Here is a 22,216-nt window from a genome sequence, read left to right as displayed (position 1 = left end):
AAACCCGGATGTCTCAATCTGTCCTCCTTTTTCTGGAGCCATATGGTAACCCTAATTATACATACAGAAAAGGTTTTATTTTATAAAACTGTGTGACTGCATACATATGTAAAAAAAAGTAGGCACACAGAAAGAAATATGTTTTTTTTTTTAACAATTTGTGATTTCTAGGGACATAGTTTGGGCAGAGAGAAAATGGTATTTCAATGTATGTGTATATTATAAACACACAAGGCCAGTGCTAAAGATTCCTATTCGATCGATACCTACAATCAACATCATTATCTCTCTATTAGCCTAAGTATCCAAACTCTGCAACCTTGTTCAATCACTTACGGTAAATGCTTCAGCAAACACTCCAATATCCTTGCAAACCCCCCTCTGACTATGGATTCTCTTAAAGAACCGTATGAAGTCATTCTCAAGCTCTTCACTGAGTATATCCGCATATTAATATGTCCTTAAGCCCTCCTGACTGTATCCGTACTCACTAGTGCAACTATAAGACATAATTACGTTCTCCCCCTTGTAATTCCTCGTGTTCTGCATGCGTCTCATCACTTGTAACTCACAACTACAGTATAAGATGTAATTATCTTGTAACTCAACTATGTAATTCCCCATGTACTGTATGGGTCTCTTTGATTGTAAATTGACTTGAACCTGTCCTGGAAAAGTGTGACAAAGAAGTTCAGATTAGATTAGCTTAGTTATTGCCCTGAGCCCCCAGGCCACAAAGGACCCTAAGCCTGCCTCAAATTAAATGAAGCCTAGCCCAAAGGGGGCCTTTACTGTCTCCTCCCCAGTTTCTACCCTAGGCCCCTGCATATCTAGCACCCACCCACACAGAGTACATGTGTACATTTACGGCTTTTTCAGAACATGCTTAAATTTGCGAACTGCTGGGGCTGGTTCTGGGAGTCTATTTTACAAAAGGCACACAGGCATCTATGCTGCCTTTATAAAACGTTTAAACCCCCCCCAAAAAACAAAACAAAAAAAAAAAAAACACACCTCGTTTTAAATGCAAAGCAGACCCTCAATATTCGTGGGGGTTAGGGGCAGAGCCGGCCTGCGAATATTGAAAAAATTGGCCCTCAGGAATGGAATCATGTGCCTAGATATATACAACAGCAGGGTAATCTTGGTGTTTTTAAGAAGTTATTGAAGAGACACCTGTTTTGTAATATGAAATATGGGAATTGATGTTCTATACAAGATCATGAAGGGCATAGAGAGAGTAGAGAGGGACAGATTCTTCAAACTTTCGAAAAATAAAAGAACAAGAGGGCATTCGGAAAAGTTGAAAGGGGACAGATTCAGAACGAATGCTAGGAAGTTTTTCTTTACCCAACGTGTGGTGGACACCTGGAATGCAATTCCAGAGGACGTTATAGGGCAGAGTACGGTACTGGGGTTTAAGAAAGGATTGGACAAATTCCTGCTGGAAAAGGGGATAGAGGGGTATAGATAGAAATTTACTGCACAGGTCCTGGACCTGTTGGGCCGCCGCGTGAGCAGACTGCTGGGTGCGATGGACCTCAGGTCTGACCCAGCGGAGGCATTTCTTATATTCTTATGTTCTTATATCCCGCTTTTTAAACAAAGCAGTTTACAGTGAGAACATACACAGTATTTAAAACACATGTCAATATGTTTTGTAGGGGGATGCATAAAAAAAATTTGCTTTTTCTGAAGAGGTAAGAGATGAGTGGCATAGAAGGATCATATAAATTTATCGAATAAGTGGATTTTTAGTGATTTTCTGAATGAATGGTATGTTGGTGCGTTCAGGCTTAGGTCGCTTAAGGTGTTGTTCCAGATCCCTGCTTGAAAGGAGAGAGTCCTGTTGAGGAATCTTTTGAATTTGCATCCTTTGGGAGAAGGAAATGTGAACAGTAATTGTTCTGCGAGAGAGGCAGAGTTTGTCCTGTAGGGTGAGGTGTTTCAGGAGGTAGGTGGTTGCGGTGCCAAGGAGGGTCTTGAAGCAAAGGCAACCAAATTTGAAGATTATTCTGGCCTCAATAGGTAGCCAGTGATGGGTTTTTTTTTTTGTAGTATGGGGTAATGTGGTTGGATTTTTTCAAGCCAATATCAATCTATAGTATTTTATTTCCTTTCTTATATACTGGCAACACGCCTGAAATCTTTGAAAGTGGTGCATGTGCAGCTACAGTATTTTTCTGTCCCTGGAGGGTTCAGAAAATAAGTTTGTATCAGAGGGCTAAGCGACTTGCCTGAGATCACAAGGAGCTGCAGTGGGATTTGAAGCAAACCTCCCCGGTTCTCAGCCAGATGCTTGAACCATTAGACTATTTCTTAAAATAAATGATATTTTACAATGAAAAGGAACTGAGCATACAATCTAATTTTGAAATGAGAAAAGACATTCTGTTCACCAGTCTAACATTACCATCCAATCACACTAAGTGCTCACTTGCTTTTCTTGCTTAAATTATGTTTACTTTTCATTTCCCTTACTCTGATCAGGAGAATATTTAAAAGCCTAGAGCTTCATTCAACCCCAAATCATCTCAGAATAGTAGAAAATGTGCAAGTTTCATCAAATGGTAACCGTCAGAGAAGCATTTATTGATTCTGTGAGATTTATTTGTGAGTAACATTGCTGAAGGGTCAGAAGGGAAAATTTGCCTTGTTCCAGACGACAAAAAGATTTGCAACAGAGCAGACGGAGTGAATGGACAACATGAGATGTGATATAAAAAGATCAGAATAATCTAATGTTTAATGCAAAAAGTGTAGAGTGATGCACTAAGGGTTGATAGTGTCAGAAGATCTTAAGGCAGCAAAACAATGATTTATTTATGATAAATTAAAACTATCCTTCCCCTCGCTAAAAGGCATTTCCCACACAGGAAAACTAGGGACCTCCCTCCACTTCAAAATCACTGAGCTCTGGAACAACCTTACCTCCCCTCTTCGGAACTTGAGCTCTCTCCAAGTTTTCCGCAAACATCTGAAAATCTGGCTTTTCTCAAAAAATGTAAATCTCCCTTCAACTTAGGAATCAAGGAAACTCTTATATCTTGGCATCCCAAGTCCTCTAAATTTTCTTCACACTTCTACCTCTAACCCTCTGCTGTAGTTCCTTCCTATTTCTCCTACTGTAAACCGCGTCGAGCTCTACGAACGTGGAGATGATGCGGTATAAACCAGTGGCTGTAGCCAGATTACATTGAGAAGCATATCAAGTAGGAGGAATTAATGTCTTTGTACAAGTCTTTGGTGTGGCTCTATTTGGAGGACATATATTGCCAAGGACATCAAAAGACTTGAGGAAGCTCAGAGCAAGGCAACAAAAATGATATGGGGCTTGTGTTAAAAGATGTACGAGAAGAGACTTGAAGACCTTTTTAAATGAGGGCCATTTTGGGTCCAAAAGGGCTGAAGGGGAGATAACAAATATCTTCCTTCTTGGGGCTATGATGCCAATAACACTTCTCGACATTCATTCCTACCAGAACACCTGGCCTTGGTCACACAATGCAGAACACAGATTAACTCTATGTAAATTCAGGACCACAAACTAAAAGTACTAACATATACAAATGAACCCCATGATGCCAGTCTCTGCAAGCAGCACACTACCAAAGAAATAGAGAGAAATGCATTTCTTCCTGAACAGTGCAAAATATAGACAGCAGATCTAAATTTTCAAAACTGACATATTTCAATCACTGAATTGATAATAAAATAGTTTTTTCCTACCTTTGTTGTCTGGTGATTTTATTTTTCTAATCATCTTTTCCCAGTTTCTGGCTACACTTCCTTTTGTCTGTGCTCTTAACTGTGTTTCCAGGGCCTTCTTATCCATTTACTGTTTTTCTCTCCTTGACTTTCTGCCCTACATCCATCTTTCCCAAATACAATTCCAAACAACTAAATTGGTTGGGACAGAAGACAAAATAGTTTCAAAAAAGAAAACCCACACCCGTGAAAAATCTTATTCTCACTAGAATTGAGTGAAACACTTCAAATATCAATTTTCATGTGCTCATTGATGAATACTTCACAAGGGTGCCATGCAGTAATATGATATCAGTGGTGGATGAAAGTCTAATCATAGCACATTATAACTGGTAGCTTACAAGATATTCATATTGCTGTGAAAATTGAAAATTAATATTTTAAGTGTTTCACTCAATTCTAGTGAGAATAAGATTTTTCATGGGTGTGAGATTTCTTTTTTGAAACTACATCCATCTTTGGCATTAATTTTTAAAATTAAACTTTCTTCCATTTTTCTGCTTCCTTCTCAATCTACTTGTCCATGTCTTCCCTTCCTCTCTATCCATATGCACCATCTCTTTCCTCTATCTCTGCCCTTCCCCTCCTTGTCATCCATGTGCACCATCTCCTCCCTCTCTCTCTGCCATTCCCCTCCTCTCCAGCCATGTGTACCATCTCTTTCTCTCTCTGTCTTTCCCGTCCTCTCCAGCCATGTGCACCATTTCCTCCCTCTCTCTACTCATCCATCTCCATTTTCCCATGGTCTGGTATCTCTCTCCTTTCCACCGTCCCTTCTCCTCCCTACTGTGGTCTGGCATCTCTCTCGTCTCCTTCTCTGGCATCTCTCTCTTGTTCCTTCCCTCCCCATCCCTATCTGCTACCTCTCTCCTCTCCTGGCAATCTGGCATATCTCTCTCCCCTCTTTCCCTTCCATCTTGCTCTGCATCTCTCTCCTTCCCTTCTCCCTCCTGTAATCTGGCAATCACTGTCCTCCCCATCCTCCCCTTCCTTTTCCCTTCTTCCCACAGAGGTCTGGCATCTTTTTACCCTTTCCTCCCCATCTTCACAGTCCAGCATCTCTGCACTCACCTCTCCCTTCCCTCCTCCCCCCCCCCCCAGTGGAATCTAGTGCTTTTTTACCCTTGTTTCCAGCGCTGCACTCTTAGGGACGTGGGCAGCACAAGTGAAGTAAGCATACAGCCTTTGGTGGCCTTGAAAACTTTCCCTTTGATACAGCTTTGAGGAGGTACACTGGGAAGAGGGGGGGGGGGGGGTTGACGAGGAAGGAATGCAAGGGAAAGTTGTAGCAGGGGAAGGGGCGTACAGTGTGGTCATGCTGGGTGCCACAATCCTGGGAACCTCCTTCAATCGCTACACTGCTGGCTATAACCCAGATTTTACACATCTTCAGATATATTTAATTCAGTCACCAATTGGTTGGTCAGTAATCATCTCATCCTGAATCAACAGTGGCACTTTGGATTACTGGCCAATCAGGGTCCCCTATTTTTACACCTATTTAACTGGGATCCCCACCGACAATAGTGAACTCTCCCATACTTTGAGGTAATATTGGATATTGCTCTATCATTCAACCCTCAAATCTCTAGGGTTACTAGATCCTGCTTTCAAGCTCCTTGATTAATATGTTCAGTACACTCCTGTATGAGAAGTCTTTATGCTACACTCTTATATTACCTGGATGCCTCTACATTAAGACTATTGCAACATCATTTATGCCAACCTAGAAACATAGAAACATAGAAGATGACGGCAGAAAAGGGCCACAGCCCATCAAGTCTGCCCACTCCAACAACCCTACCCCCTTGAATTTACCCCCCTAGAGATCCCACATGTGTATCCCATTTCCTTTTAAAATCCTTCACGCTGCTGGCCTGAATCACCTGAGGTGAAGTTCATTCCAACGATCGACCACCCTTTCGGTGAAGAAGAACTTCCTGGTGTCGCCGTGAAATTTCCCACCCCTGATTTTCAGCGGATGGCCTCTTGTGGCAGAGGGGCCTTTAAAAAAGAAGATATCATCTTCCACCTCAATACGGCCGGTGATATATTTAAACGTCTCTATCATGTCTCCTCTCTCTCTACGTTCTTCAAGTGAATATAGCTGCAATTTATTCAGCCTTTCTTCATACGGGAGGTCTTTGAGTCCCGAGACCATTTTGGTGGCCATTCTTTGAACCGACTCAAAGAATGGCCACCAAAATGGTCTCGGGACTCAAAGACCTCCCGTATGAAGAAAGGCTGAATAAATTGCAGCTATATTCACTTGAAGAACGTAGAGAGAGAGGAGACATGATAGAGACGTTTAAATATATCACCGGCCGTATTGAGGTGGAAACGACTTCGAACAATTCAAAACACTGCTATAAGGGTCCTTACCAGTGCACACAAATTCAATCATATTACTTCCTCTTCTTAACACCATTGACTTCCCATTGCCTATTGTATGCCACCTAAGATGCTCACTTTCACATATAAGGTTTTACACACCAGTATTTAAGAACATAACATAAGAACATAAGCAGTGCCTCCGCCGGGTCAGACCATAGGTCCATCCTGCCCAACAGTCCGCTCCCGCGGCGGCCCAAACAGGTCACGACCTGTCTGAATCACCAGAAGGGGCCCCTTGCCACCATGGTTTCTCATTAAAGTCCTATCTTCCCATCAAAGTCCTCACCCTCCGGTCTTGCCCATGCACGACCTGGTTGGCTTTCTATACTTATTACCTGGTTAGCTTTCTATACTTGTGTTACATCCCAGCACCTCTCTCAGTATCCCACGATCCCTTTATCCCTCAGGAATCCGTCCAATCCCTGTTTGAATCCCTTACTCTGCCTGATCACTTCCTCCGGTAGTGCATTCCAAGTGTCCACGACCCTTTGGGTGAAGAAAAACTTCCTTGCATTTGTTTTGAACCTATCTCCCTTCAGTTTCTCCGAATGCCCCCTCGTACCTGTTGTCCCCCTCAGTCTGAAGAATCTGTCCCTATCCACCCTCTCTATGCCCCTCATGATCTTGAAGGTCTCTATCATATCTCCCCTGAGCCTCCTTTTTTCCAGAGAGAAGAGCCCCAGCCTATCCAACCTCTCGGCGTATGGGCAGTGTTCCAGCCCTTTTACCAGTTTCGTTGCTCTCCTTTGGACTCTCTCAAGTACCGCCATGTCTTTCTTGAGGTGCGGCGACCAATACTGAACGCAGTATTCCAGATGTGGACGCACCATCGCTCGATACAATGGCATGATGACTTCCCGCGTCCTGGTTGTTATGCCCCTCTTTATGATGCCCAGCATCCTGTTGGCTTTTTTTGAGGCTGCTGCGCACTGTGCAGATGGCTTCAGTGATGCATCCACCAGCACACCCAAGTCTCTCTCAAGTCTGCTATCTCCCAACAATGCCCCCCCCCCCCAATTTGTAGTTGAACAACGGGTTCTTTTTCCCTATATGCATGACCTTGCATTTTTCCACGTTAAAGTGCATTTGCCATTTGTTTGCCCAGTCTTCCAGCTTGTCCAGGTCCCTTTGCAGGTCCTCACACTCTTCCCTGGACCTAACTCTGCCGCACAGTTTGGTATCATCTGCAAATTTTATAACCTCGCACTTTGCCTCCTTTTCCAGGTCATTTGATAAATATGTTGAAGAGTAACGGCCCCAGCACCGATCCCTGTGGCACACCGCTCGTGACTCCCCGCCAGTCAGAATATTGGCCCTTTACTCCGACCCTCTGCAGTCTACCCGACAACCAGTGCTTGATTCATCTGTGCACATCCCCTCCCACCCCGTTGTTCCACAGCTTCCTAAGCAGCCTTTCATGTGGCACCTTGTCGAAAGCCTTTTGAAAATCGAGGTAAATGATGTCTATGGGTTCCCCATTGTCCACCCGACTGCTTATTCCCTCAAAGGTTCGTTAGGCACGACCTTCTCTTACAGAATCCATGCTGGCTAGTTCTCAGTAGGCCATTCCTCTCGATGTGTTCGCAAATGCCGTCCTTGATCATAGCTTCCACCATCTTCCCTATAATTGAAGTCAGGCTCACCGGCCCGTAGTTCCCAGGGTCACCCCTCGATCCCTTCTTGAAGATAGGTGCGACATTCGCCAATTTCCAGTCCTCTGGTACCTCTCCAGTTTTCAAGGATAGGTTGCAAACATGCTGGATTGTGCCCGCTATTTCTTGTCTTAATTCCTTCAGAACCCTTGGGTGGATCCCTGTCCGGGCCCGGTGATTTGCCGCATTTTAACCTGTCTATCTGTTTGAGGACATCCTCTTTACTTACCTCTATGTGCTCCAATTTTTCGGCCTGTTCCCCACTCACGAGCTCCTCTGAGTCCGGTATATTAGATGTGTCTTCACTCGTGAAAACCGACGAGAAGAACGTGTTCAACCTCTCAGCTACCTCTTTATCCTCCTTAATCACTCCCTTCCTATCCCCATCATCCAACGGCCCCACCTCCTCTCTCGCTGGTCGCTTCCCCTTTACGTAACTGAAGAATGCCTTGAAGTTTTTCGCCTCCCTGGCCAACCCCTCCTCGTATTCCCCTTTTGCTTTTCTAACCTCTCGGTGGCATTCCTTTTGGCATTTCCTGTGCGCCTGGTGATTTTCCTCCGTTGGGTCCTTTTTCCATCTCCGGAAGGATACTTTTTTGTCATTTATTGCCCTCTTTACTTCAGTTGATATCCAAATCGGGTCCTTTGACCGCTTGTTCTTGCAGCCTTTCCTGAAACTGGGGACGTACATTCTTTGTGCTTCCTGCAGGGTGTCCCTGAATAGGGTCCAGGCGCTTCCTACAGTCTCCATCCTAAGATGTTTCTGAGCTTCCTCCTCACCATTTCCCTCATAGCAGCATAGTTCCCTTTCCTGAAGTTGAGCGCAGTTGTTGCGGTCCTCCTTACTATGGGTGTCCCCCTTTCTAATGTGAATCTGATCGCATTGTGGTCACTGTTGCCTAGTGGTCCTCCCACTTCTACCCCTCTTGCAGGCCCCCCTAATCTGTTTAGGATGAGGTCAAGAGTAGCACCCCCTCGCGTCGGTTCCTTGACTAGTTGCTCCATGAAGCAGTCCCTCACAGCTTCTACAAATCCTGTTTCCCTAGTGCAGTTGGAGTGACCCGTACTCCAGTCTATCCCCGGGTAGTTGAAGTCCCCCATCACTGTTACACTTCCAGTCCTGCATTCCTGTCTCAGTTCAGCTTCCAAGTCGTGTCCGACTCCTTCTGGCGTACCAGGTGGGTGATAGTACAGCCCCAGTTTTATGCCTGCACCCTTGTTTCTCGGCAATTTGACCCATAGCGATTCCAGCCTCTGCCTTTGTCGCCATATCCATCCCGACCGAGTAGATAGAGTCCTTTATATATAGTGCTATGCCACCTCCCTTCTTGTGGGTCTTGTCCCTCCTGTAGAGCTTGTACCCCGGCAGTGCCACATCCCATTGATTTTCCTCTGTCCACCAGGTTTCTGTAATTCCAATTATATCCAGATCCTCCCCCTTGGCCACGACTTCTAGTTCACCCATCTTGGCCATGAGGCTTCTTGCATTTGCGTATAAGCACCGCAGGTCCCGTCGTTTTTGCTCCACCTCTGCATTTACCTGGGCCGCCTCCCCTTGAGTTTCGGGCAGTTCTCCCGTTCCCTGTGCTTCTGCTTTGCTCTCAGCCTGTACCCTCGTAACTTTCAGCTTCCCCATATTCCCGCCACCCCACTTCCCCGCTTTTCCTCTGGGTTTTCTAGCCCTACCGGCCCCCTCCTGGGCTATCATCCCTTGAATCTCCGTTTGATCCCTCTCGCCTTGTGGCACCTCTATATTGCCCTCAGCTTTCGCCCTCGTGCCACCCAGTCCCCCTGTGTCTTCATGCCCCTTAGTCTCCTCCCAGCAAGCTCCCTTTACCTGATGGTTCCCTCGCTGTCTGATCACAAGATCCACCGGTCCCTCTACTTCCTTCCTGCAGTCAGCCCGTTCAGCATCTGTTCTGGATACTGTTGTCCGAAGCATCAACATCAGTTCAGCTGTCGGCTTTCCCCCTCTCCTCAGTTTAAAGCCCTCTCGATCTCCTTCCTCACATTGGCTGCCAGTAGTCTAGTTCCCGCTGTGCTCAGGTGTAGTCCGTCCCGCCGGTAGAGCTTGCTCTTTCCCCAGAAGGTCGTCCAGTTCCTCACAAAGTGGAAGCCCTCCTCCTGGCACCATCTCCTCAACCATGCATTCACAGCCTGGAGGTCTGCCTGCCTCTTTGCATCTGCCCTCAGTACAGGCAGGATCTCTGAGAATGCTATCCTCCGTGTACTCCGCTTCAGCTTTCGTCCCAGGACCCTGAACTGGTCAGTCAGTGTGGCCATGCTGAAGTTCCTCCGGCTCACATCATTTGTTCCGACGTGGATTATCACCGCAGTCTCCTCTGTCTCTGCTCCGTCCAGGATCCTCTCGATCCTATCAGTGATGTCTTGTGTCTTGGCCCCTGGGAGACAAGTCACTAGCCGGTCCTCCCTTCCTCCGGCTACGTGACTATCTACCTCTCTCAAGATCGAGTCTCCCACCACAATAGCAGACTTCCCTTTCCTCAGCAACCTCCTCTGTCTCAGGTCCGTGTCCTCGGTGTAGAGCGGTGTCTCTCCCTCAGGGTCCTGGTGAGTCACGGTCTCCTCCTCTTGCGTGGTTCCTCCGCTAGGTCCCTCCCCGGTGTCGCCTTGTGGATCCTGGGTCTCGTCTGCCGACATCCGTCTGTACAGCTGCTGGTCCTGTTCCTCCACCTTCCTGTAGGCCTCCTCGATGAATCTCTCGAGGTCCCTCACCTGGTCCACACTGGAGCCTGCTCCGTCTGTGTCCTTGGTTGACCAGCTCGTCTCCTCTGTGGTGCGGGGTCCCTCCAGCCCCTCCAGTTCCTGGACCCTGACCCTCAGTCTGCCGACCTCCATCCTCAGGCTTTCCAGTTCCTGACACCGACTGCATATGTACTCCCGCCTTCCCAAGGGGAGGTAGTCGTACATATTGCACTCTATGCAGTATACCGGAAAGTACCTCTGGGATCCTGAGTCCTCCATCACTCTTGTAAAGTGCTGGTGTGCTCCTGGTGATTCTGGAGTCCTTGGCTGTCTTTGCTCGGCCCTTCTCAAGGCCCTTCGCAAAGGCACTCTCGCTAAGGCGAGCGCCTTTGCCGCGCGCCGAACGGCTGCGCGCCGTTGGCTCCGCCCCTTTTCAAGGGGGAGTCCGACGCTGCCTCCGACGCGGTGGGGGTGGGCGGAGCGTACTCTCGCCGCTTCCCCGAACCTTCAGCTCCCACTTGCCTCCTTCTCCTGCTCTGCCCCGACTCTGGCCGCTTCCTGGTTGCTGAGCACGCTGCTTCCTGCCTCTCCTGTGCTCAGCACCAGCACCACGAGTTTCCTACCACTCCTCTCCTATTAACCATTTATTTGAGTTAAATGGTAGTGTAGTATCCTGAGCACCAAGGGAACGGGGTTCGATTCCCTCCGCATTTAACCTTCCACTGCCCCAAGTATAAGGCTCTTCAGCCTCTCATCTTTCTATTCCACCAGTTCTTTACTTAAGACTAGAATCAATCTGTCATTCAGCATTTTTTTTCACTCTTACACTCATTGCCTCCTGATATCTGAGCCCCCCTCAAAAAATCAAACCCTAAATTCAGGACTTTTGTGACACACTTCCCCCCCCTCTTTACTCAAGCCCTTCCCGAGGGGCTGGGGGATGACCAGACCAGAAGGACGTTTATGTATGTATATTTTCCTGTTAGAACTTATTTCTCTTATCTGTTCTGTCAATTTCTAGTTATTTTCTAAATAATCTCTTGTAAATTTTAATTGTAAACCACTTTAATTTTAATTGGAAAGACAGCATATCAAATTTTAACAAACATACATATGCATGCACACATTATACAAATTTATTTACAGAACAACAATTTGTATGCATATGTGCATAAAAATATGATATATCTATTGGATCCCTGTGTTGGAGAATGTGTCAGATTAAGTTAATCCCCGGCCGACATTATTGCAGTAAAATGCAGAAAAATACAGATAAGTGCAATCAGTTTTTAAGATATTAAGTATATTACATTGGATATAACGGGCATTTATATAGAAACACTTTTTTGAAAGAGGTTTAAAGCAAATATAAGAAGCAAATAAATGATGAGCGAGCGCTAGTTCCTACTGGCACAAGAGAATAGGCCACTCAGGAGGCACATCTGAAGATCCTGCTTGAGCAGTTTGAATGTTGTGAACATTATAACTATCAAATTAAGATATTCTAGACACTGCATATACAGATTGTATTATGGAAACTATAGAGGAACATGTTAGTGGGGCCAAGATTATAGATGCCAGAAATGACTGTTTCATGGAGCAGCTAGTCTTGAAACTCACGAGAGGAAATCAAAAGGTTAAGGTGATGGGGGGGGGGGGGGGTCGCTTAACTACAGTAATGCAATCAAACTGGAGAGTTTATCCCCTAGCAGCTTTAGCACCAAAAGCTGAAAAGGCCTTTGATAGAACCAGTGGCGTACCTAGGGTATGTAGCACCCGGGGCCCATCATTTTTTGACACTCCCCCCCCCCCATGTAAAAAAATATTTTTTGTAATGACCATGAAACGGAATAATGGTCAGAATAGAAACAGGCAGTGAAAATTTTCTTATATTCCAAACATAACATAACATAACATAAATTATGTCTGAATTGTCATGACATCAGAAGTACATATGGAGTAGTTGCAGGTGATTGCTTGGGACAGTTCTGATTGTGTTAGTTCGGTTTTATGTGTTTTTTGAATAGAAGGGTTTTTATTTCTTTTTGAAGGTTTTGCAGTATGTGGTCGATGTCAATTGGTTGTAGGGTTGGGGGTCGAGTGTTGCAGCTCGAATGGCTAGGAGGTTGTCGAACAGTTTTTTTCTTTTGACGTTTTTGGTTGGAGGGTGTGTGAATGGTGCGTGAGTTCTCCTATGTCTGTTTGAAGTGGATTGAATTATTTAGCTGAAGAAATTAGTTTACCCCCTCATCCCACACACATTAATTCTCTTCCATTTTTGTTCCCATTATAAAAAACACTGATAAGTTCCCAGAAAAAAAAATACATTAAAATAAGAAGTGAAAACAAAGGCCCCTAGAACATAACATGCACAACAAAGTTTTGCTTCCTGAACACTGCTGGGTGTTTCTTATAGATTTTGGGTGCTGATTTGAATATTACATCAAAATTACCATCACGTACCATTTCAGAGAAATCTTCAATTTTGTCGTGTTTTTTTCTTATATTTGGATGCAAACAATTTTTTCTCCCTTAAGTGTCTTATCAACAACGGTTTGTGCCGCCTGGGTATGTCCATGCATAAATCTAGCCAGGTTGGAAGCTGTTTTATGGAAGATGACATCCTGGGCATGTCTGGGCAGGTCTGAACGAGCTTGCGCTGTCTCTCCATGCTATAATGGTGGTTCCATACACCGATCCTGTCATTTGGTTAATATAGATAGTCACGATGTGTGTATATAGTATCAGTTTAGTAAAGTATAGTAGTATAGTAGCTGTAGCATATAACAGTAAGTAAGCTTGATGCTATAGACGTTTTGGATGTCGGGCAATATGTCTCGTCGGTGTCGTAACAGCCGCGACACATTCTGCTAATCTGTGGGGAATATACACTTACGCCTCTGAGACGTTCGATGACTGCCCTTGTAGAAGCCTATCATCTGTATTTGGCTGCAAAATAGGTGATCAAGAAGCAATGGGCGCCTCACATTTGCTGTGCGACATGTGCTGTTAGTCTGAGAGCTGGCTCAGAGGTACTCGAAAGACGATGCCTTTGCTGTTCCGATGATATGCGAGAACAGAAAGACCATGTGACGGACTGTTATTTCTGTTTGACTATGTGTTGGTTTCTCTGCCAAAAACAAGAAGTAATTGAATATCCTAATCTGCCTTCAGCAATGAGACCCATGCCACATGATGACAGTCTTCCAGTTCCGAAACCACCAGGGATTTGACCTTAGACCAACCAGATGAAGAACTGCAGTGCAGGGTTCTAACAGTGACATTGACCCGGATTTTGAACCATCCTCATCAGGCGATCCACATCTGATAACACAGTCCGAATTGAACGATTTGGTCAGAGATTTGGGTCTGTCAAAAGCAAAAGCTGAGCTGCTTGGTTCGAGGACTGCCAGGAATGGTGTTTGCTATCACCAGGTACGAAATTTCTGTGTTTCGAGACGGCATCATGATATAACCAAATTTTTTGCACAAGTCGACAGTCTTGTTTCTGTTGTGACATTGAAGGATTGTTCTCGGTCTTTGGTTGTGATCACAACCGGAAGAGTGGCGTCTTTTCATTGATTCGTCAATGTTAAGCCTGAAAGCTGTTCTGTTGCACAATGGCAACGTTTATCCTTCCGTACCTGTTGGCTATGCAGCACATATGAAAGAAACATATGAGAATATGGAAAGGTTACTAAAGTATGTCCAGTATACCAGGTATAACTGGAATATCTGTGGAGACCTCAAGTCGTTGCTGTTACTAGGACTGCAGCTTGGCTATACAAAGTACTGCTGTTTCATCTGCGAATGGGACAGCCGAGACAGAGAGTCGCACTATTCTAGAAAGAACTGGCCACTCCGTAAAAAGTTAGTTCCAGGACAGAAAAATGTAGCACATGAATCGCTTGTTGACCGGACAAAGATATTTTTGCCTCCTCTTCACATTAAACTGGGACTCATGAAGAATTTTGTGAAAGCAATGAACAAGGAAGGGGGAAGGTTTTCGTTATTAAGACAGATGTTCCAAGAATAACTGATGCCAAGATCAAGAGGGTATTTTTGTTGGCCCCCAGATCAGACTGTTATGAGTGACAAGCGATTTGAAGATCTGTTAGTTGGGCCGGAAAAAATTGGCTGGAAAAGCTTGAAAAGACGTTGTTGACAATTTTCTGGGCAATTACAGAGCCCCAAACTACATTCAGTGGTAGACAACTTCTCAAAGCATACAGAGAATGAAGTGCAATATGTCACTCAGATTCATTTCCTCCATTCACACTTGGACTTCTTCCCCGCAAATCTCGGTGCTGTGAGTGACAAGCACGGTGAAAGGTTTCATCAAGACATAGCTACGATGGAGAAACGATACCAGGGCAATTGGATCCGTCAATGCTTGCCGACTATTGTTGGATGCTACAACGTGAGCACAGACACTAACAAAGTTTCCTTCCTTGGACCAGAAGGAGATACTGATAAACCACTGGAAGAGATCCCAACATAACACCCAAAGACCCACTCAGTGTGTGAACCAGTTGAGTGGAGTGGACTAACTGGGGGGTGGAAATGGGCCCGGAGTTTGTTCAGCAGAATTTCCCAGACCACCTCTTCCTCTCAACACATTGACACGCTGCCACCACCACCACTAGAAACACCTCACTGGGTAGGCCAGCTATGCTATAAACTTTATAAAACACATTATTATATTTTCTTATAAAGCACATATTTTAACTGAAATCTCTGACATCCTCAGCCTTTCCATTCACAAAAATAGAAGGAAGAAAAGTTCCCATTTCCTGCTGTTTCATGTCCCCGGCCTATACAATATTTTTTTTCTGCAGACCCTTCAAAAGTCTGACCAAATCCTCGTTTCACTTGCATTATAAAGTACTGAGGATGCCATCTCTCCCCAATCCCAGGTCCTAAAGTCTAAGACAGTAGCGCAAACTAATGCTGCCAGATTCAGGAAAAAAAATTTTGATTCGATTCAGCCTATTGAATTGGTTTTTCAATTCGATTTTCCTGCCCAGTTGGGTGATTTTTTTTCAAAACTCCTGGTGGGTTTTTATAGCTTTTTCACCCCCTTTGGCTTCTCCTAACCACACTGGCGCTGTGGTGTAAATAAAATAAAGAAACAAAAAGGACTTTTCCTCTCTCTGTTAAATCCTAGCTCACGTTTGCAGTCCAACACCAGCTCTGTCAGGATACACATTTCAAATCTGACATATTATAATCACAAAACAGAAAATAAAATTAATTTTTCTACCTTTTGTTGTCTGGTTATATTTCAAATCTTGTTAGTCCAAGGCTCTGGTTTTCTTCTGATAACTTGCTTGCCAGGGTCTCCTTCTTTCTTCTTTCAGCGTGCTAACCATCCATTTGCCAACTCTGTCCTCCCTTTCCATTTCCCTTCCCTCCCCAGGAAGTCTGGTATCTTTCCTTTTTTTTCATCTCCCTCCACAGATCCACCTTTTCTTAACTACCCTTTCATCCGGCATCTCTCCCTCCTTCCCCACCACCCCAGAGTCCACCATCTCTCCCTTTCTTTTCCCAATTACCCTCCTATCCAGTATCTCTATCCCTCCTCCACACCATCCCTTGTGTCCAATTTCTCTCCCTTTCAGTTCCTTCCCTCCCTAAATCCCATGGTCCATCATTTCTCTCCCTCTCCTCTATTTTCAGACCCATTATTTCTTCATCCCCCCCCCCAAAGTTTGGCATATGCACGTCTCTTTGAACACCCCCTTCCCTCTGTGTACTTCTAAACCAGGGTCCCCCCCAAAGGCCTGTCCCCCCTTAAAGGTCTGCCTGTCCCCCACTTGAAGGCCTGTCCCACCCCCTTGTAGGCCTGTCCCCCCCCCTTGAAGGCCTGTCCCTCCCCCTTGTAGGACTGTCCCCCCACCTTGAAGACTTGCCTGCCTGTCCACCCTTGAAGGCCTGTCCCCCCCTTGAAGGCCTGCCTGCCTGTCACCCCCCTCCCCCTTGAATGCCTGCCTGCCTGCCCACCCGCCCCACCCTGAAGGACCGCTCGCCCCCCTGGCCTCCCCGCACCACCTATGAAGCAGCACTACCTATGCTCCCGGCCTTGCCGTTCAGTCCCCACCACCACCACCCCCGAAGGAACGCTTGCCCCACTGACCTTCCTGCACCACCTATGAAGCAGCCGCAGCAGGATCGCGACATCAGCTATCCCTGCGCTGCTTAGGCGCTGCTTCCTGCGCCACGTTCCCGCCCCTCCTCTGACATCAGAGGAGGGGCGGGACCGCAGCGCAGGAAGCAGCGCCCAAGCAGCTCAGGGATAGCTGACCTCGCGATCCTGCTGCTTGCTGCTTCACAGGTGGTGCAGGAAGGTCAGTGGGGCAAGCGTTCCTTCGGGGGCATGGGGGGACTGAACGGCAAGGCCGGGAGCACCCCTTCAGGGCTGGCACCCGGGGCGGACCGCACCTCCCGCCCCCCCCTTGGTACGCCACTGGATAGAACTAAGTGGTTGTATGTCTGAAAAATCTTAAATTTAGCCCTTGGTGGATTGAACGGATGAAAAAGCTACACTATCATCAACCTAGGCAATTCCAGTCCTCGAGAGCCACAGGCAGGTCAGGTTTTCAGGATATCCACAATGAATACGTATGAGATGGATTTGCATGCACTGCCTCCTTGAGATGCAAATCTATCCCATGCATATTTATTGTGGATATCCTGAAAACTTGATCTGTCTGTGGCTCTTGAGGACCAGAATTGTCTACTAGAGAATGACATGGTGACAAAATTAATCACTGTTCCCGTCCCCGCGGATAACCATGGTAAACAATCTTCATGTCATTCTTTAAGGAGAGAGGGAAGAATCAGAGTATGAATGGCTACAACCACTGACTCACAAGCTTTGCTTTGAAGAATGCTGGTGTAGAAGGACCGAGGTTGAAACAGACACTACAGAATGGCAGTCTCTGGTATCTAGAGCAGATATTGTGATGTCATAATGCCTCATTCCGGTGTCAAGTCAAAAGCGCGCCGTGACAAAGGCGCGCCCAGACAATTGAGCGCAGCGCGGAAGTGCGCGCCGCTCTAAATTACAGTTTTTAGGGCTCCGACGGGGGTGTGTGGGGGGGAACCCCCCCACTTTACTTAATAGACATTGCGCCGCGTTGTAGGGGCATTGTGGGGGGTTTGGGGTGTTGTAGCCCCCCACATTTTACTGAAAACTTCACTTTTTCCCTGTTTTTAGGGAAAAAGTTAAGTTTACAGTAAAATGTGGAGGGTTACAACCCCCCAAACCCCCCATAATGCCGGCGCGATGTCTATTAAGTAAAGTGGGGGGGTTCCCCCCACGCCCCCCCCGTCAGAGCCCTAAAAACTGTAATTTAGAGCGGCGCGCGCCTCCGCGCTGCGCTCAATTGTCCGGGCGCGCCTTTGTCTTTCGCGCCGTTGTCTATGAACCCCTCATTCCACCAGTGCCTAAGAGCCAATCACATCAGTGATGTCACAATGGCTTCATTATCCTGGGCTCACATAAGAATCAGAATATGAATGGCCACAACCACTGACCCGCAAGCTTTGCTCTGAAGAATGCTGGTGTAGAAGGATTGAGGCTGATTTAGACACTAAAAAATGACATGGGATTATTTCCCGCGGTTATCCGCGGGGACGGGAACGGTGATGAATTGTGTCACCGTGTCATTCTCTATTGTCTACCCCTGGGCTAGATTATCAGCTAACAATACACTTTCTGTTATATTCAGTTAGGGTTACCAGACTTTCCCGATGGAAAATATGGACCCATGGCCACACACCAGGCCTGTCCAGTTCTGCTCACATCACGGCCTGTCCTGTCCCCCAGCCCTACCCCCTTAACTTGTTCGTGCGTCGGGACAGCACCTGGGCATGCGCAGATGAGACGCGGTGACATCGCACATGTGCACGTGACGTCACCGCATTGCGTCTGCGCGTTCACAAATGCCATCACCACGTTGGAAGCTTTTCAAAACCCGGACAAAGTACCGGATGTTAAAAAGCCATCCAGACCCCCGGACGTGTCCTCAAAAGGAGGACTTGTCCAGGAAAATCCAGATGTCCGGTAACCCTTCAGTTAGCTAGCGGTACCTTCCTACATTTCAATACGGCACTTAAACCATTATTTTTTTTTTTTTTATTACAGAAAGGAAATTCAGCAAGAAATTAATATAATAGCAAATGATATAAAAAATATCAAATATAAGCATAAATTTAAAACCATTATTAATTTGATAATAAATATCATCCTGCTATGCAAGGAATCAGATTAAAAGGGAAGGTTTACAAGTTTGCTGATGACATTTTAATTTCGACTCGCTTCTCTTTTCGTCCTTAATGGCTCGACCCCAATACAGGAATTCTTTCACTTTTCAGGATATTGAATAAATTAGGACAAATATGAAATAATGCTAGTTAATATGGCCTTCGATCAAATATCAAAACAACAACCCTTCAGGGGGCTATCGGACTTGGAGAGCTCAATTACAGCCAACTATCAGATCACATAAATTTGCCTAACACCGTCAATCATCAGTGGCAAAATCAATTAAAATGCTGTGATCTGTAAACTCAATACAACTGCTGTCATCAAATGAAATCGTAAAACTCATTCAAGCGAGCCCTTCTGCACTTAAGCTCACTTCTTGAGCAGGTGAAGGTTCTCCCGCAGGGATCTAAGGTTACCGTGAGGGGAGATTTATTTCAAAAATTTATCAACCGCTTATTCCTAAGAGGTATTACAAAAGTTAACATACATAAAATAAAATAAACAGGTTTTATAAAAATATCTTGACTTACAAATGCAATACAAATAGTTACATCTTAAAACCCAGATTTCATAGATCCTCACAGTACCATTTACCTAAAAACTAGCAGTAAACAACATATCTCTTGTTGAAATGCTTCTAGAAATAATGTTTGAAATAATAATTTTTCAGACGTGTATTAAGGGCTCCTATAGCTGGGCTCCTGAAGCAGGATATGGAACTTGGTCCAGTCACAATAATTTCCCCGTGAGAATACTTTATGAGACCAAGCTAAGTAATTTGTTTGTCTGCTCATATCGATGGCAACTGGTGTCTTACTGTGAACTTAAATAGAGACTCACATGAATGACTTACGAGTCATTTGGTGGTAACAATTGTATTGAGTTAATAGATCACAACATGTGCCCTCTAAGTCTGATGGTTCCCCATTTCACATACTGTATTCTCTCTAATAATCACCCAGGTCTTATGAAGTCTAGGGCGAGAGATTAATAGAGGTATTTCTTTCTTCTAGCTCTCCTCCCTGTGATGACCTTTTTGTTTCTCCACCCTACCCCCTTTGATTCTGTGCTCCATCCTGCCCCCTGCAGTAACTGGCCTTGAATTCCATCCTTCACTCCCCTCCCCTCTAACCACCGCTCTCTCTTCTTACCTCATCTTGAGGTTATGATGCTGGGCTGGTGCGAGACCTCGAGTATCTATGCATGCTTAAGGTTCCAAGCATAAGCACATGTTCAAAGCCTTCAGCATACTAAAGCATTTTCAGGTCCATTAAAAACTGAGCTTGAAAAACACGGTTTTGTGAAAAACACTAATATGTTCAAAATACACTTTCACAATAAAAGTCCAAAAGATGTCATCTAAAAAATGGACAGAGCTGCTTCGGTTCAAATAGGTTGTGTCATAAAAAAATGGAGGAAAAAGCCTAAGACTAAAGCCCTCCCACCTCCACAATGGTGGCTTAAAGGTGGTTGGGTGGTAACCTCACTGGCAAAAAAACCTCCATTGCACTTCCAAAATGTAAAAACCTCAAGCAGGGCTGTCTGCACTAAATGATAGAATAAAACTTTCAACTTCAACTTATCTTCTGTGCAATGGAGGTTTTTTGCCAGTGAGGTTACCACTAGAGAATGACACGGTCCCGTCCCCGCGGATAACCACGGGAAACCATCTTCATGTCATTCTTTAAGGAGAGAGGGAAGAATCAGAGTATGAATGGCCACAACCACTGACCTACAAGCTTTACTTTAAAGAATGCTGGTTTAGAAGGACTGAGGTTGAAACAGACACTACAGAATGACAGTCTCTGGTATCCAGAGCAGATATTGTGATGTCATAATGCCTCATTCCACCAGTGCCTAAGAGCCAATCACATCAGTGATGTCACAATGGCTTCATTATCCTTGGCTCACATAAGAATCAGAGTATGAATGGCCACAACCACTGACCCGCAAGCTTTGCTTTGAAGAATGCTGGTGTAGAAGGACCGAGGTTGAAATAGACACTAGAAAATGACATGGGATTATTTCCCGTGGTTATCCACGGGGACGGGAACGGTGATGAATTTTGTCACCGTGTCATTCTCTAGTTACCACCCAACCACCTTTAAGCCACCACTGTGGAGGTGGGAGGGCTTTAGTCTGAGGCTTTTTCCTCCATTTTTTATGACATAACCTATTTGAACAGAAGCAGCTCTGTCCATGTATTTAGATGACATCTTTTGGACCATTAAAAAATGAGCTCATGAAGGAGGGAATCAGACTACCAAGTAGTTAAGGAGTGCTCCTAGATAAGGTAATAGCAGAAAAACTAAATTAAATGGTTAGTGCAGATGCCTAAGAACTAGGGGAATGGCGTTTGATTCCCACTGCATCTCCTTGCGACTCTGGTCAAATTATTTAACCCTCTATTGTCCCACAATATATAATATGTATATAATATGTAAACTTCTTTGATTGTAATCAATATCAAATCCTGTCCCCCTTTTCCTAAATCTATGCCTTAGGGCTCCTTTTATCAAGGTGCGCTACAGGGGTTGGCGTGTTGGACATTTCATCACGCGCTAACCCCCGCGGCATGCCAAAAAACTAACGCCTCATCAAGGGAGGCGTTAGCGACTAGCATGGCAGGCGGTTGAATGCACGGTATTCCGCGCGTTAACCGCCTACCGCACCTTGATAAAAGGAGCCCTTGGTCTTTAACTGCTTTGATGGTGATGATTCAGAGCAATTAAACCAAGTTACTGTAAATCTAGACGGCATAATAGAACAAACTGACAATACTCCAGGAACTACTGGAACCATGGCCCACCAAGTCTGCCCACCCCAATAACCCTCCCCTACCTTTCTCTGTGAAGAGATCCCACGTGACGATCCCATCTTGGCTTAAAATCAGGCACGCTGCTGGCCTCAACCACCTGCAGTGGAAGATCATTCCAGTGATCAACCACCCTCTCGGTGAAGAAGTATTTCCTGGTGTCACCGTGTAGTTTTCCACCCCTGATTTTCCACGGATGCCCTCTTGTTGCTGTGGGGCCTTTGAAAGAGAAGATGTCCTCTTCCATCTCGATACGGCCCGTGAGATATTTGAACGTCTCGATCATGTCTCCCCTCTCTCTGCGTTCCTCGAGTGAGTATAGCTGCTAACCTGTACTAGTAACCAATAACTTATCCCTTAAAACCGTCGCAAACCCAAGGATTGCATGGCGGCCAATATAATTTCAGTTTTAAAAATGTTTTGTTTGAATGAGTGGAAGCTTGCGCAGCTTGTGAGGTACGGAGAAGTACAAGAAAAGGAAGCTACTGTATAGGAAGATCACCCAATTCCTCTCTCGGTATTCTTGGATTCTTGAACAAGCATTAGTGCCGACACAAGACCCGTATCAAGTTCATATGCAGTGCAGCATCCATGATTTATGTGATTTAT

At 45.4% G+C, this 22,216-nt stretch overlaps 1 protein-coding gene across 2 annotated transcripts in view; it reads right to left on the bottom strand.

Moving 5' to 3' along the window:
• Nucleotides 1-22,216, bottom strand: part of MYO5B (myosin VB) — a 690,137-nt gene that overhangs the window by 232,085 nt on the left and 435,836 nt on the right. The window lies entirely within an intron of this gene.

This window comes from Geotrypetes seraphini, chromosome 1 (genome assembly GCF_902459505.1).
Source record: "Geotrypetes seraphini chromosome 1, aGeoSer1.1, whole genome shotgun sequence".
Taxonomy (NCBI): Eukaryota; Metazoa; Chordata; class Amphibia; order Gymnophiona; family Dermophiidae; genus Geotrypetes; species Geotrypetes seraphini.
The sequence above is the reverse complement of the archived record's forward strand: the minus strand, read 5'-3'. Positions and strand labels throughout refer to the sequence as shown.